Here is a 16,760-nt window from a genome sequence, read left to right as displayed (position 1 = left end):
GTGCACCAGCCAGGCTTGAGGCAAGGGTGTTTTGTTTAGTAGATCAGTAATGATAATTTTAATGGTAGAATATCCAGTGATATTGGCACTCTAAATCTATAAAACATCTACAAAACTTCTCCTAACATATATCCATGATATTTGCCTTTTAATTGTGAGAGTCACCCATGGCTGGGCTGGGCTGTCTGAAGGTCTGGAATGTGCCAGGGGAATCCCTTCGAAGCTGAATTTCTCACTGAGCTGCATTTCCTGCATTTTGCATTTGCTGGAAAGGCTCACCTGCAATGCCAGTGCTTGGAACAGCCACAGAATCACAGAGCATGCTGAGCTGGAAGGCACCATCAAATCCAGCTCCTGGCCCTGTGCAGACACACCACGTGCCCGAGATCGTTGTCCAAGTGCTTCTGAAGTCTGTCAGGCATGGTGTTGTGCCTGCTGCCCTGGGGAGCCTGTTCCAGTGCCTGACCACCCTCTGGGTGAAAAATGTTGATATCTAATCTTGTTAATAGCAGTCCTTGGCTGATGTGCAGAGCATTGCCAGCTCCGAGGGTTTGTGGGCACAGCTGTCAATGACAGCATCAAGCTCAGGGCATGGAACTGTCATCATCTGCATTTTTGTGCCTGCCACAGCGTTTTGTGATGCCACAAGACATGGGCAGAGAAGCTGCCACAGACATCCAGAAGGCTGCAAGGAAGAAGAGAGCAACACAGGCATTTCAGTTGTTGCTTTTGAGCTCAGGACAAGTACTTTTGTTATTTGGGCTCTCTGCTCCCACCTGACAATTCAGAGTTCATTTCTCTACAATCACAGAATAGTCTGAGTTGAAAAAACTTTTAAAGATCATCCAGTGCCACCCCTTGCCATGGGCAGGGACACCTTCCTTTAGACCAGGTTGCTCCAAGTCCACCCTGGCCTTGGATTCCTCCAGCAATGGGGCAGCCACAGCTTCTCCAGGCAACTACTGTCAGTGTTTTACCCCTCTGGATTTGCCACAGTGCACTTTGGGCACTTTGGAGAGAGGAGGCTGAGGGTGATGAGTCTGCAGCTCTCTGTGCTGGAACCCCCCGTGCACTGCATGTCTGCAAACAGCTCCATCCCCTCCAGTTCCTTCCCTTTCAGTCAGCCTGCATTTCAGAATCCTCCCTGATGAGAAATAAAGCAGCTACAAGAGTCACCTACTCCATGCTCTTGCTGATGGTGATGCTTTAAGTGGCCTCTGGTAGCCCAGCTCTCAGTGAAAACAGATAATGTCAGACTGGGAGGCTGCTGAAATCCTGGCAAGGTCTGAATTCCTGTTAAACAAATAAATAAATAAGGTGGGCCATTGTAAGAGAAGCTGGCTGGAAGCAGGAGAGAGGATGTGCAGTATGTATTTGTGAGCACAAGAGGGAGAGCAAGGGAGGAGGAGAGAGGAAGGACGGGAGCAAGGAAATGGACTTGATACCTGTTTGTAAACTGGGTCAGGATTAATAATGATTTGGGTAGTCTTGGCTCCAGGCCCAGCTTGACATGTTTTGCAAAGACATAGAAAGAAATGACAATTCCTGCCTGGAAGAATGTGCTGTGATTTACAGAATCTTCACAGGACCTCAATTTCTACTCACACAAACCCAACCCACGAGCGAGGATTCGCAGGCTCTGGGCACGGCAGGTTAAATCAGTGCTCTGGTTTAATCCTGCTTATGTCAGTCAAGAAAAGTCTTACCCATGGAATAAAAAACAACAAACCAAGCCCTGCTTGTGAAGCGATGACTTTTATTTCACTGCTTTACAGTTTATCTGCTTAGCTCTGCCATTCCCTCTCATCTCTGTATCCGAGCAGACTGTGCCAACAGTTTCACTGACTTAAGGGAAGTGATACCAAAAAAATAAAGAAAAACTGAATGCTGAGGTTGGTATTTGTTACTATAGGACTCGAAATAATACAATGCAGACTCACTGCTCCTTCCAATGTAAAAAGGGGCAGTTTATTTTCTGACTCTAACATTTATACATTTCTAGAAGTGACAGTGCCACCTCTCCAATGACACTGGACAAACCAACAGTCCATCAGCTTTTTCTTCTTTTATAAAAGAATGTAAAACAATAAGTTATTTACATAAACTGTGTGAGAAAGTTTGTTACAAGAATGTAAACATCAGAAGGCTTAGAAAAACTTAAAATATCAGAGCAACAGGTATTTTGCAAGACCAGCTGGGTGTTTGCTCCCTGGGCAGAAGGTTGAGTAACTAAGCAAAAAAGTCCTCTAGAAAAGAGGGAGTGATGGTGCAAACAGGAGCAGTGCCTGGCACGGGTACAAACCAGTCCCAGGGCAGCATTCCTGAGGCAGGGCAGCGCTGGAGAGCCTGATGAGAGGGCTTGAGAACCATTTAGCACCACTGAATTGGGACTTGAAGCAGAATTAATTGAGCTCAAATTGCATCCTCCCAGCAATCCGCTAATCTGCTGCAGCAGGAGGATAATGACATCTTGAGAAACGGCTTCAAAAATGAAACTTGCCCAGCTTTAACAAACGGGCTGCTTGAAGAGGGATTAATGCTCACATATCAAATATTGCCATTTCAAGCCTTATGTTCGTGTAGGAGTCTTTTGCTTCCAAAAGGAGGGGGTTCTCAAGAGAATTTGTGAGCTGCAGGCACTTGTACACACACACACACACACACGATCACCCACCCAAGAGCACACAGAACCGAGCTGCTGTCATGTCCCCAAATCACTTTCTCTAAACCCTGTTTATTAGTTCTGGGCAGTTCTTAGCATGCAGGAAGTTTAATAAAAGCTCCTTTCAAACAAAGACCTCAAAATGCTCTGGAAACAGCAACAAATCAAGTGTCACATCATCCCTGGTGACACGGGGACAGCGCCGCAGCCTCTGAGGAACGAGTGGTGTGTGGCAAACACAAGGCAGCCCAGGAACAGAAGCCTCTTTGAATCCTGCACCCTCTCCCCCTTCATTTCATATCTCCTATTTGCTGGCATCTCTGTCACTGGGAAAGAGTGGAGAAAATGGGATTTTTGCTCTGATTGCAGCAGGTTCCCTTTTGGAAAATGCCCTGTGTGCAGCATGGTGGCTCAGGATGTTCAATCAGACAGTAAATGGGTTAGATCCCTGGAAAATATCCTGGAAAATATCCCTTTCCTCCCTCCATGGTGCCTGCAAACACCAAATGCAAGGTGACTCGTGCCTGTGTCCTCTCAGCAGTTCCTGCATCCCCTCACCTCTCCATCCCTCCTCAGCTTTCTGTGTTAATTCAACGAGACAGAACAGAAGCTCTCCACCAAGCCTTGTGCATCACCCTCAATTTACATTTTATTACCAGGGGTATCCACAGCAAAGCAAATCACCAGCAGCAGGCTGTTCTCTCTGCTGCTGTCAGTACCATTGTCACTGCCACCAACCCAATTAGAAGCATTTGTTGGCATTCAGTAATTAGCTTGGAGCGGGGCTGAGGTCTCTGTCTTTCACCAAAGGGCTCACAGGCTGCTATCAAATATTTATGAATGATCTTGGATGACATCTGTTTGCTATTTTGCTGGTGATGTTCCTGGTGAGTGGCTGACCTGGGGAGCACATGCTGGTCGTGGCAGTGGAGCACTCACTGGTGGGTCAGCAGGAAAATAAAGTAAAATAAAATAAAATAAAATATAAAATAAATAAAATAAAATAAAATAAAATAAAATAAAAGTAAAATAAAATAAATAAAATAAAATAAAATAAAATAAAATAAAATAAAATAAAATAAAATAAAATAAAATAAAATAAAATAATAAAATAAACCAGGGCTCAGCAGCTCCATCCTCCAGCAGGTCCCAGCTGCTGCCTGGCATGGCCCTGGGCTGGTCCAGACACATGAGAGCCTCACCCAGGATGAGCTGCCTGAAGCTAAGCAGGCTTAAACCTGAGTTTACCAGGCTTAAACCTGGGTTTACCAAGGTTTCAACTGAACCTGGAGCTGCTTTCTTTCACAGAAACCTGTTTTGCACAGCTCTCCTCTTCAGATGGTCCCAGGAGAAGGGAAAACTTTATCCAAGAGGCAAATTTTGGAAGGATGAGCTACTTGAGGCTTGGGCAAAGCAGTGAAATATGATGGGCAAGGACTGAAGATTTTGTGCCAGGAGAGTTATGCTGCTGACACAAAGATGTGCCCCAGGCTCCCGTGAAGGGTGGCAGGGGGTGGCTGGACCCTGGGACTGTAGTGTCTGGAGCAGCACAGGCTGAGCAAAGAGGGCTGTGGGGGAAACAGGAGCCCTCTGCTGAGCTCAGCCAAATCACTGCACTGGGCATGGAGTGAAAGCCTCACAGCAAATCACAAACTGCCTTGAGTCATCCAGCGTCCCAAAAATGCCATCATGGGGGTCTGAGGACCATCACTCAGAGAGGATTCAGCTCACCTTGTGAGTGAATCCTTGTGAGAATGCCTTGAGGTGTTTTAAGCACTTCACTGAGGTCCCCAAACAATCCCCTTTCATTGTCCTGGCCTTCCTCTGCTGCCTGCACTGAGCAATTTCCAATCTGCAATTTGCTAATCTGTGCCCAAGACAGGCTGCACATCTTAGAAACGCCTGCTTCATTTTGGGGAGATGTGCTTCCCAAACTTCCCCAGGGCACCACAAACCCCAGCAATGCTGAGTAGGATCCAGATAATCCACGGATGTTAGATTCCTGATGCCTGTCCAGAGGGTTCCCCAGGCTTTGGGGGGCTGTCCATCAGGGGATGTGTGGCAGCTGCCCAGTTTGGGCAGAGCTGTGCTGCAGGATCCCCCCGTGGTCCTGCTCCCACCCTCCTCTGTGCTTCAGGGGGGAAGGAGGGAGGTGGGGGAGGCTGGAGGGGCAGGGTGAGAGATCCCAGAGCTCCCAGAGCTCCCAGAGCTGGAGGGCTGCCCAGCAGGGAGGATGGTGCTGCTTCTGGGGGCTTTGTGTTCCGAGCACCCACTGCAAGCTCTGAGTGTCATTCCAGAAGTCGGGAACAGAGAAACAAAAGGAGCAAGGAGCAAAGCCCTTCCAGCATCACTCCAGGTGCTCTCCAGGCTTGGCAGGAAGGAGCCACCACCTCTTCCCACCCCCCCAGCCATCCCACGAAGCTGTTTTAATTGATCCCAGCACAGACACCTCCTCACATCTGTTTGCCAGCCAGGCACTGCCTCGTGGTGACTTTGCCTGTGCTGGAGGGTGCTGCTCTTAACACTTTGCTCCAGCTGAAGCCTGTGAGGATGAAAGATAAGCAGAAATAATTTTCCACTGAGGGATATCAGTGAAATGAATGAAAACTGCCTGTCCCTGGACCATCTGGCTGCCAATAATACAATATTAACAAGCACAGTCAGTGAAGCTGAGCCTCCCTCAGGGAGCAGGGTTTCAGTTGGGCAATGTCACACGAATTGATGTAATCCAAGTTCTGATGCCATTGATAGCAGCTGGCCCAGAACCCAGAGAGCCCAGAGAGTGCCCAGGCACAGCCTCAGCTCTCCCAGGAAAGCTGCTGCCACCAGCAGATGCTTTGCAGGGATCCTTGAGGGAAGAAGTGTTCAAGGTGAGCTGCAGGTGCTCTGGAGCCCAAGCTGGGCATCAAAAGCTCATGTTGTAAGGAAAACCACTGGGAGGTGATGCTGGACACGCTGTGAGGAGCTGGGGGGAGCCTGGATAAATCCACAGGCAAAAGGGAAGAGTTTTACATTTCTCAGTGGGACTACAGGAAAGGGATCAGTTGTGATGCAGAGAAGGAGGAGCTGGAACAACCAGGATTTATGGGAGGGGTGACAACTCCCAAAATTTTCCATCGGGCATCCAAGGGGGAGCTGTTTTGGGAAGAGCCAGACGCCTTCAGAGGAGGTGTCCAGCCCCAGTGTGGCATCTGACCCCATTCAGGTCACCCTGTTGCCTAATGAGGCTGTAATTACACCCTTCCAAACAAAGGTGCCTTCGTGTGAGTGTGTGCAGCACCCACAGCGAGGAATCTCTGGGCACAGTGTAAAAAAAAAAGGCATTTTAGTAATGCAGAGGAGGAAACAAAAGAGTGCAAGCAATTCAGGTGAGTCTTCACACACACCAGTTTCTCAGCAGCACCTTCCAAGGGAGCTGAACCTCCTGCTGAAGTCAGGCCAAGGAGCTGCTAAAACACACACACCAGTTTCTCAGCAGCACCTTCCAAGGGAGCTGAACCTTCCTGTTGAAGTCAGGCCAAGGAGCTGCTAAGGAGGAAAAAAAAGAGAATTGCTTACATTGAAAATGTATTGTGTGGCTCATTTCACAATGGTTAAAGCAATTTAGAGCCATCAGCAGGATCAGAGAGAGGGATTTGCTCTGTTTGATCAGACAAATCAGCCGTGGCAGGAGATGTCTCTGCCTGCAGAAGTTCAAACACTGGGGCTTCCTCTGTGAGAACCTGGACACATCCCATGCTGGGACAAGCCTTTCTTTCCCAGCCACCCCAGGCAGCCTTTCCACGACGCTGTTACTCTAAAGCATAAGATTGGATTAGGCTTTTCTTAGCTTGCCTCACTCTGAATGTAGTGCTGCCAATTTGTACAATTTTCTGCCAAGCTTTGTGATGTTTGGGGTGTTTCTTAGAGTGCCAGTTCCTGGGATAAAGTGATTACAGAGGAAGCTCCTTGCTGCCTCGGCTACAAAAGCACATTCCTGCCCCTTGTTGTTACCAGAAGGGCTGAAATGGGGAAGGAAGATCTTACTTGGGGGAGGTAAAGAGGCCTCTTCCACCACCCAGCTTTGGGGATTAAGGATCCTGCATGCTGTAAGGAGTTCTCTGATCCCTGAGAAGCAGAAACATTCCTGCTCAAATTTACCTTGGAGCTGCAGTCTAATTTTCTACTTCTCCAGCACATTCAAGAAGAAAATAATTTCTGGAGCCGTGACAGAAGATGATCAGAGCAACCCTCAGGTCCTGAGCCACCCCCTGTCCTGTGTCTGGGCAAAATGCTCTTCCCAGGATGCTCACACAGCCTGGGTGCTCTCTGACTCAGAGCCAGCCTGATGGAGACTGGCACCCCATCTCAAGAGGAGATGTCATTTTTACGATGTTATTTTAGGAGGAGATGTTATTTTTTATTTTATTTATCCGTTAGGAGGCCATGGATGGGGACAGAGGGTGTTTAACATGCTGCAATATCCATGCACACTTGGCCTGGGTGTTTATTGGGGGCTGTTTGTAGCAACATGCAAGATGTGCTCACTGTGGAAAAATGTGGCAGGCTCACAAACCCAGCACAGATGTGCTGGGAAGCACCAGGGAAGCTGGGCTGGCCCAGGGCACGGGGAGCAAGAGCTGCTGGTGGAGGGAGGGCTGGGAGAGGAGGGGAAGGAGATCAACCCTCCTCACCTGCCGGGCTGGCTCTGCTCAGCTGCCTCGTGCTCTAACGCAGTGTTTTCTTCCGAGGTTTGGAAATCCCATTGCACAATATAGTAAAAATGCCATAAAATATTTTATTGCAGCGTGCCACTGAAATGCTGCCAAAAGCCTTAACCCTTGCAATGCCTCCTTCCTGTGGGTGCCCAGCATGTTCCCCAGGCAGGAACTGGCTTCCTTTGTTTGGGGGGTGGACTTTGAGGATGAGGAGGGTTTGGGGGGCTTAGAGTTGCCAGATCACTGCTCCAGTGAGCTCTCAGACTGATTTTAACTAATTTTGGGCCTTCCCATGCCTCTGTCTGGGGGTTTCACCTTGATGACAATTAATTTAATCAAATTAAAATTATTAATCATAATTTTAACTGATTGGTTTAAATCAGTCTAATAATCCAGCTGAAGGTGAGGTTGGTCCTGATGCTTTTGCTCTTCACCCTCACCCTCAGTGCCAGCCCTGTGACATCAGTGGAAAAGCAGCCAGTGCCCTGCAGGTCCCCTGGGTTCATCCCAGCTGTCTTGTGTCATGCTGATCAGCTATAAAATGACTTTTGGAAGAACTTGGGGTCAAATCCTAAAGGGAGGGAGGTGAAGGACCAGCCCTTAAGAAGGCAATGGAGAAGCCAGCACTGGACCCTGTCCTTCCCAGGTGTGGGGACAAACAGCTTTATTCACCTGCTGCACCAAGCTCTTGGGGCTTTTCTGCTGAGAAAACCATGATATCAGTGTTTCTGGGCTGGTGGTAGATCTTTGTAGGTCACTGGGGACATGGGAGTGACATCAGACCCTTCCCACACATCAGGGAGCAAACTGGACACATCCAGTGTGAGATTAGGAGGCTCCTGTTCCTTAAAGCAGACACAGAAAGAAAACCTGGCTCCTTGGAGCATGATTGTGGAGTCCACCTCTGTGCCAGGTTGGGTTTTCCCTCCATCACTTGCCCTGTGATACCCAGCTATGCTTCCAAAAAATGACCACCTTGTCACATTCACATTTTCTGGAAAAATCCCTTCACCCAGGATTTCTCTCCTGGGAAGCTGAGAAGCCTCAGAGAAAAAGGAAAACAATTCTTATCTCATTTGCTTCTCCTGTGTTTTGCTGCTTTGGAATGTGTTTGGAGATTGTTTCATTGGATTCTGGTGTGAATTATTTTCACTCTTTGGCCAACCAGGGCCAAACTGTGTCGGACTCTGGAAAGAGTCACAAGTTTTCATTATTATCTTTTTAGCATTCTGTAAGTGTCCTTTCTGTATTCTTTAGTACAGTTTAGTTTAGTTTAGTATTCTTTAATATATAGTATCATAAAATAATAAATTAGCCTTCTGCGAACATGGAGTCAGATTCATCATTCCTTCCTGCCATGAGGGCACCCCACAAATGCAATACCACCTGGTCACCCCATCCCCACCTCGACAGACTCTGTCAATAACTGGGGAAATATCTCCCATTAGCTGGAAAATTCCAGCAAGCTGGAGGGTGCAGAGGCCTCTCCTCCTGCAGATGTTGGGGCTTTGCTTGCCAGAAATCAGATGTTGACCTGAGTTGTTATAAATAAAGAGCAAAAATTAACCAGCTGTTCTCAGTGGAGATTTTCATCCCTTTTTCTAGCCCTTTAATGAAAGAAATAATAACTCCACAAAAAAGCTTAGGAAGAACTTATTCAGGCCCAGGGGAAATTCACCCTGCTCAGAGGTACAGATACCAATTAATTCTCACTTAAAGCCTATTTTGAGTGGTACAACATGGGTGTAAATCTTTTTCTCTGGTGTTCATGTAGAGGTGAATTTTCAACCTGCCCTGAAGGACAGAATTGGAAACAGAATTGGAAACTCTTATTTTGTATTCTTGAGGACACAGTGCAAGCAATCCCAGCTTTTCTAACGTTGTGGGCTGTAGGCAGGCTGTGGGTTTGAGTCGTGGGCAGGAAGAGTCCTCCAAAGAGGAATTTCTGCTGCAGTGGATCTCAGGTAACTCTTGGTTTGCATTCTGCACCACCAGTGGCGTTTCCACCCTCTCCCAGCACCTAAACCAGGCTGTGGTGCCTCTGCCCCACACAGCCAGGGGCTAAGGAAGGACTAATAATGCAAATTTCCCTCCAGTTTGTGCTAAATCTCCATCCCGGGGGCTGGCTGGGATGGGCCACAGAGGAATGTGGGGATTTGCTTCTTTGCTTTTCTATCTAAACAAAATGCTTTCCCATAAACAGGGAGAAGGAAACCCCAAAGTGTCTGCACTGGGAATGTTTACATGTTGCCTTGAAACCTAAACGAAATCCAACTGAGGCTTTGAGCAGCAGCTGCCCCAGCTGTGAGCAGCACCAGGGCTCTGCTGCAGGCCTGAGCCGGGCTTTCCATAAATTAATTTCATAAATATGATTTTAGAAATATAAAATTACAACTTATGAAATAAAAAATAATTATCAAATATCACACTGAAATGGCATGATAAATAATGTTTTTATTGCACCAAAACAGTGTGATAAATTATAAAATATAAAATAATCAAAACATATAAAAATAGAAATATATTAAAATAGAAATATATAAAAAATATAAAATATAAAATAATAACAAAATATCACACAAAAATGGCATGATAAAGAATGTATTCTTTTATCACACAAAATGTTTTTTGTCAAACCAAAATGGTGTGATAAACATAAAATAATTATAAAATAATGATTAAATATTATTATATTTTATTGTGATAATTAAATAATATTATATTTAATTATATTATAAAGTAATTGTAAAATATCACACCAAAATAATGTGGTTTTTAGGAGGACAAGGCCTATGCAGGCAATGCAATGCACACCTATATTCATCAGCAGTGCCTAAAAGCCATCTCTGCCTGAGCAGTGTGGCCATGCTGGGATGCAGAATGGGGAGCACAGCACAGGCAGAGCCACCTCCCACCATTTAACTCCAGGTGTGGCTCTGTTATCCAGCCCCCACAGCAATAACAATCCCCCCCTGGAGGGTTTTGGCCTTAAATAGCCAGCATTTTGTTTAATATATAAGATCACGTCTGTTTTGCTGTATGAAAAGGCTTTTTTATCTTTCCATCCAAAGAAAAAAACACCTGGAATGAAAGAAATATAAATGTATATATTTTGTTTTGAGGATCCCATCCAGGCAAAGGCAGGGAAAAAAGAAGGGAAGGAAGGGAGGCAGAGTCTGAAGGAAGACTCTCCAGAGTCTGATACAGTTGGGCCCCAACTGTATCAAAATAATTCACAGCAGAAACCAATGAAACAATCACCTGTGGGTAAACAATCTCCAACCACATTCCAAAGCAGCAAAGCAAAGGGAGAACAAATGAGATAATTATTGTTCTCCTTTTTCTCTGAGGCTTCTCAGCTTCCCAGGAAAAGAATCCTGGGCAAGGGGATTTTTCAGAAAATATGAATGTGACACAAAGGGACAGCTGATCTGAAAGGTGAGCAAGGAGAAAATAAAATTTTGCACAGGAGTGCAAATCTCCTCCACATCAAACACTGACAGAGAGATGCTGCAGTCAGTGCCAGTTCCCACTGCCTTTTTTTGCAAGGTTTATTTATGAAATCTGGGAGTGAAAGCAGAGTCCAAGATGGGATGCACAGCACAACTCACAGAGGTGAAAGCAGATGGTGGCAGTTAACAGGGGATGAGCCAACAGGAACGAGCAGCACAGAAATATAAATAAACCCTTAGGAATTCATCAGAGATTCACGTGGGCACGAGAAGATGGATCTTCAAGGGGAGGCTAAAGCAAAAAGCAACACAGATTTTATGGTCTCTTGCTGTTAACTGCTATGAAATTGCAGTGCTTTACACCACTCAGATCTTTATGTTCTCTCTGGAGGTGCTGCCACATGGAAGCAAAGCTGATCAGGCAGCTCTCCTGAGCCTGGCAATCAAAACCTGCTCTCTGATTAAAGCCCTGCTGCTCTCTGCTCTGCCTCTGTCTCGGTCTCTGGTCACATTGATGCTGCACCAAGACAAAACCTGAACTCGTCTTCCATGAAGAATTGCCTCTCCCCTTGGGCCCAGCACTGTGTTACTGGTGAGCAGTTCCCACCTTCCATCATGTGCAGGGAAATGATTAAAAGAGAATTACCAGAATTCCCTGTATCTCCATCAGATATCAGACTTGGTCATTTGGAAAATTAGCAGTGAACATCATTTGTTAATGTCACTATTAAGTGATGAAGTTTTTAATGTTTAACATGCCAGGATTCTTTTCTCTTCGTTTCCAGGTTTGTTTTTGAACTTGCTAATTTAATTAAATCTCTCCTGTTGAGCAGCCATTAAAGGTGACCAACCGTGCAAGATACCTGCTGTGGTGCAGGTAAATTAAACACCAGATAATTAAAGTGAATGGGAGGCAGCTTGGGGGAGAGAAGGAGCTCCCTGTGTTGTACCAGGGGAACACCTGGGTTTATGGGATCATGCCCTGCAGAAGGAGTTATGGGATATTTCAGCACATTGCTCAGGATATTCCAATTCCCTTCTGGTCCTAAGGCAACGCTCTAAAAATCCCCCCTGCAGGGTTTTGGCCTTAAATAGTCAGCATTTTGTTTAGTATGTAAGATCACTTGTGTCTTGCTGTATGAAAAGGCTCTTGTATCTTTCAATCCAAAGAAAAAAACACCTGGAATAAACAAATATAAACATATATATTTTGCTTTGAGGATCCCCTCCATGCACAGGCAGGGCAAAAAGAAGGGAAGGAAGGGGAGGCACCAGATACAATCCCAGAGTGCCCTTTTCCTCTTCCCTGACCTTCTCAATTACCTGCAGCTTCAAGGCGTGTTGTTAGCAGAAATCAGAAAGCTCTGGGATTCTAAAACCAGCCCCAGCAGTCCTACAAATTTTATATTTTGTAATGAGCAAAGTGTTAGCCTTGTAGACAGCAGTCCTTGTAACCCACACCCAGGAGCTTCAGTGTTGTATTTGGGGTTCCCAGATGAAGGAAGGAATGATGAACCTGACTCCATGTTCTCAGAAGGATAATTTATTATTTTATGATCTATTTTATATTAAAGAATACTATACTATACTAAAGAATACAGAAAGGCTACTTACAGAAGGCTAAAAAGATAATAATGAAAACTCGTGACTCTCTCCAGAGCCCTGACACAGCTTTGCCCTGATTGGCCACTGAGTGAAAACAACTCATATGAACCCAATGAAACAATCACCTGTTGGATAAACAATCTCCAAACACATCCCAAAGCAGCAAAACACAGGAGAAGCAAATGATATAATATTGTTTTCATTTTTTTCTGAGGCTTCTCAGCTTCTCAGGAGAGAAATCCTGGGCGAAGGGATTTTTCCAGAAAATATGACTGCCACACTTTAGCTTTGAGTTTCAGAAGGAATTTAAGCCTTGACATGACACAGCACAGTGGGTCAGAACTCAGGAGCATTTCCCATCAAATCCCCCTGAGAGCTGACAGCTGTCTGTCTGTCTGTCTGTCTGTCCCTCAGCACCGTGTCCCTGCTCCAGCAGGGGCTGTGCCCTGGGGGGATGTCAGGTGGAAAACACCAAAAGTGCACACCCTGCATAACAGGTATGCAATTTTTATAGATTTTTGCAAATTATCATATCTGACAACAATCCCCAATTAGAAGCACACGCGGTGAAGTCGTCCCTCAGTTCTAAATCTTCCTCCCTCAGATGAGGACTACGTGTTGTTTATAAAAAACATGCCTCAAAAAGCTGGTGTCAACCTTGGTTTCTAAGGAGAACCAAGATAGGACAGGGGTTCTGGAATGTGTTTTGCCTTTTTGCCTTGGGAAACACTGAAGCTGAGCTACAACAATAGACTACAAAGCTACAAATGTATGTGGAAAGAATATATCAAAGAAAAGGCAAAAATCAGCTCCGTGTCACAAGCAAAGCAGTGTGTCCTGGAAAAAGACCCCAGGTCCCTCCTGTGCCTGGCAGGGAGGAGTGGGGCTGTGCCCTGTCAGGGCACTGCACCCTCATTGCACCAGGCCTGGAGCTGGGCAAATCCTCTCAGGAAGCAAAAATTGAAAATGTAAATAGCTGCTTTAAAAGCACTGGAATATACACAAGCTGCAGCAGGAATGCAGGGAGCAGCTGCCGTGGTTCTCCTTGGCTCTCTGCTGAGTGTACACAGACACATTTTGTTGGTTGTAAATGTTTAGAGAAAACAGCTACTATTGGATTGTTTGAGGACCACTTTGAATCAGCTGGGCACTTGTAGGAGGACAGTGGTGGTGATGAGCTGCACATGTGGAGCTCAGGCTACCAGAGCTTTTACCCAAAGCAGGCTCAGCCCAGCTCCTTTTCTGTCACACTGGTATTTCATCACTGACAAGGAGCAAACACAAAGCAAGCTGTTAAAATTATTGTCCTTACCCTAAGAGGGTGTCCCTAAGCTCTGTCTGAATTCAGGGATCATCCCACAGAGCTTGTCCAGCATCAGGGGAGAATTCTGCTGGCCCAGTGGGCAGCTTATTCTGCTCACCCATATCCTGCTTATGGCCCTTATACTGCATAAATGGGCTGAAAGCAAAATCTCTGGGTCCAAGCAGCCTTGGATGCTGCTGGGAAAACTCTTCTCTTTCCATCCCACACATCCTTCTCACCCACTCAGGAATTACCAGCCAGCTCAGGACAGTGCAGCACCTTAAGGCAGTGAGTTATGGAGAAAGGAAGTCCATGGGTTGATGTCTTTAGGGGTAGTGGAGAGAGGCAGGAACACCCTGAACCCTGATTTAGGCTCCTGTGTGTCCACGTTGACTTTTGTGCCTTTCTTAGACACCTGCCATGCCTGGAGATAGAGGAGGTCATCCCATCCAGTGAAATGGAAGTGACTGAAGATGGGAATGTGGGCCAAAGGGAAAGGAGAGAAGCAAGAGGAAAAATAAAAAACAAAAATAAATAAAACAAACCCCCAAACAAACAAAAAAACTGCAGGAGCTGTTGCAGAGCCCAGGAGGTACTCCATCCCTCTGGGCTCTCTGCAAAGCCTTCACAGCTCACCCTGGCCCAGGCTGGAGCTCTCCTCCAGCTGGGAAAAAGTCAGGCAAAGCAGAAAAAAACCCCTCCTAATTGCAAGTGGCACCTCCAGCTGTGGGTGGTCTCAGGCAGAGAAGTGTGACATTGTCTGGAGCCCCTGCACGGGGTGGAGGCCGGCGTGTCCCGGGCCTGGCCTTCATCCTGCTGCTGGATAATAAGGGTTTAGTGCTGGAAAGATGCACTGGACTGTGCAGCAATCAGCCAGGAGCTGGCTGCAGTGGTCATCATTAGAGGTGCACAACTGTCTCCTGGAGAACAAAACCCTGTCTCTGCCCGTCCCAGCTCCCAGCACAGCGTTGGTGCTGGGCCAGGGCAGTGCAATTGTTGCTTTGATGGAGTCTGGTTCAAAACAAGCCCTCAGGCAGTAATGAGGCTTCTTCAAATTGCCTGGAACTCCATTTGTTCTGCTCTCAATTAACGCTTTCAGAGGAATAATGCAAATTCCTTCCTGATTTGGGGGACAAAGGGGAGTGAGATGGAGATGGTGTTGAGGGAAGGTGGCTGGTTCATCAGAGGGAAGCACAAACCCCCAACTCTTTGTGTCCAGCCCAGCTTTGCCTCTTGGACGGTGAACCAGCTTAATGTCGACAAGTGAGTTCATAATTAATAACATTTGAATATAATTAATGAGAAAAGTTATGGCAAATCCCAACCCCAGCATTCACTGGCCCCTAACCATGTGAGTGCTGCTGCCTGCTCTCAGCCTCTGTACAGGCAACAGGGCAGGCACAAAGCTCTGGGAGGACAACTGTGACATCTGTGACACTCAGATGCCTCGGGTGTGCCAGCAGAGAGCTCTGACCCTGAAGTGGGTCACGCCATGGGTCCATAAGACTAAGTATTTAAAGACTGGGTAAAAAGCATAAATATCCTTGTTGGCAGTGTTTTATTGGTCAATAAATCCTTAAAAGGTCTTGTAACTGAGGGTCTGGTGGCCTTCTGAACCATGCTGTGAAGATGTGAGCTGAATTCATCCTTCTGCCTATGGAGAAGAAAAATAAATCCCATCATCAAAAATAATTTAGAGGTGCCATCTCAAATTCCTTCCAAAATTTCCCACAAGTGAATGATCACATTTCACCTGTTTTCTGACAAAACACATCTCCTTTCTCTCAGCCCCTCTCTCCCTCCCTCCTGCCTGAGCCAAGGGACCTGGAGCTCCCCACAGGAGTTGGTGCTCTGGCATTGCCAGAGCTTTCTGAGCTTCCACATTGCACAAAAATAGTATTTTGGGGGCTGCAAGGTCTGGGTGGACAGTCCTGGGATTCCAGCCTGAATTTGGGCCCTCAAATTCCTGCTTGCCCTGGGCTGAGCAGGGCAGAGAAATGCTGTGGAGCACGGTGGGATGAAGGCACGAGGGGAGCCAGGAGGGGCTTGCTCCAGCAAGGAGGGCTCAGACAAGGAAGTGGTATTGAAAGGAAAGAATAAAAAGCACTGCTTTGCTTTTGGGGTGAAATACAAAGGAGTCCAAATTAACTGCAGTCTGCTCAGTTCTTAAAACTGATCCTCTTTGAAGGAAAAACAAACAATTCTGATTTCTTTTTTAACTCTGTTCTTGGTTCCTTCTGTGCTCAGTTCTCTCCATCCAAAATGCTCTTTGCACTCTGTGCTTGATGGTCATTTTTTAATTAGAAAAATACCTTTTGGGATTTTTATTTTCCCCCAAAATGAAAACTCAGTTCTCCTGGATAATTTAACTTCTTATAAAATATTGAGAATTAGGACCTAATGGAAAAAAAAGACCAAAAAACTAAAATAAATACTTCATGGCTCTGAAAAGCTCCAGCATGGAAAGCTCTTAGATACTGCTGTTTCTTTTTTCTTTTTTTCTTTTTTTCTTTTTTATTTTTAAGAAGAAAGTTTACTGCTTGGAAAAACTCGTAACTAATTTATTTATGCCCCTGGTGGTCAGGAGCAGCAGACTGTGATGGAAGAAGGCAATGGGCATTGGGTGGATTTTAGGAGAAAATAGAAAAAAATTTGATATTTTAAAATATCAAATGTTGATCTGTCTTGATTGACACTTGTCACACAAACCACTTTTAAAAATCCTGATCCCTGTCTTTGAGATGTTTGAAGGGGCTCAGTCTCCTTGTAGGAGAGAGCTGAGTGCTGGTCATGGGCCAGGAGAGCTGCTGCTTGCACTGATGTCTCAGGCTTTAGCTTTTCTATTTTTCAGATTCTGTGCTGCTTTAGTGTGTGGGTCTGAGCTTCACATCAGGGGATGGTGAGCTCTGTGCACAGAGCAGGGAGACAAAACAATTCCTGCTCCAGCTGGGGACCAAGGACAAATGATCCAAATCTCAACCCAAGAGCACAAACCCCATGGGCTGGAGAGAGAAAAACAAGCAGGATGGAACTTCATAACC

The sequence above is a fragment of the Passer montanus genome, unplaced genomic scaffold, assembly GCF_014805655.1.
Source record: "Passer montanus isolate IOZ18808 unplaced genomic scaffold, ASM1480565v1 scaffold35, whole genome shotgun sequence".
Classification (NCBI taxonomy): domain Eukaryota; kingdom Metazoa; phylum Chordata; class Aves; order Passeriformes; family Passeridae; genus Passer; species Passer montanus.
The sequence above is the reverse complement of the archived record's forward strand: the minus strand, read 5'-3'. Positions refer to the sequence as shown.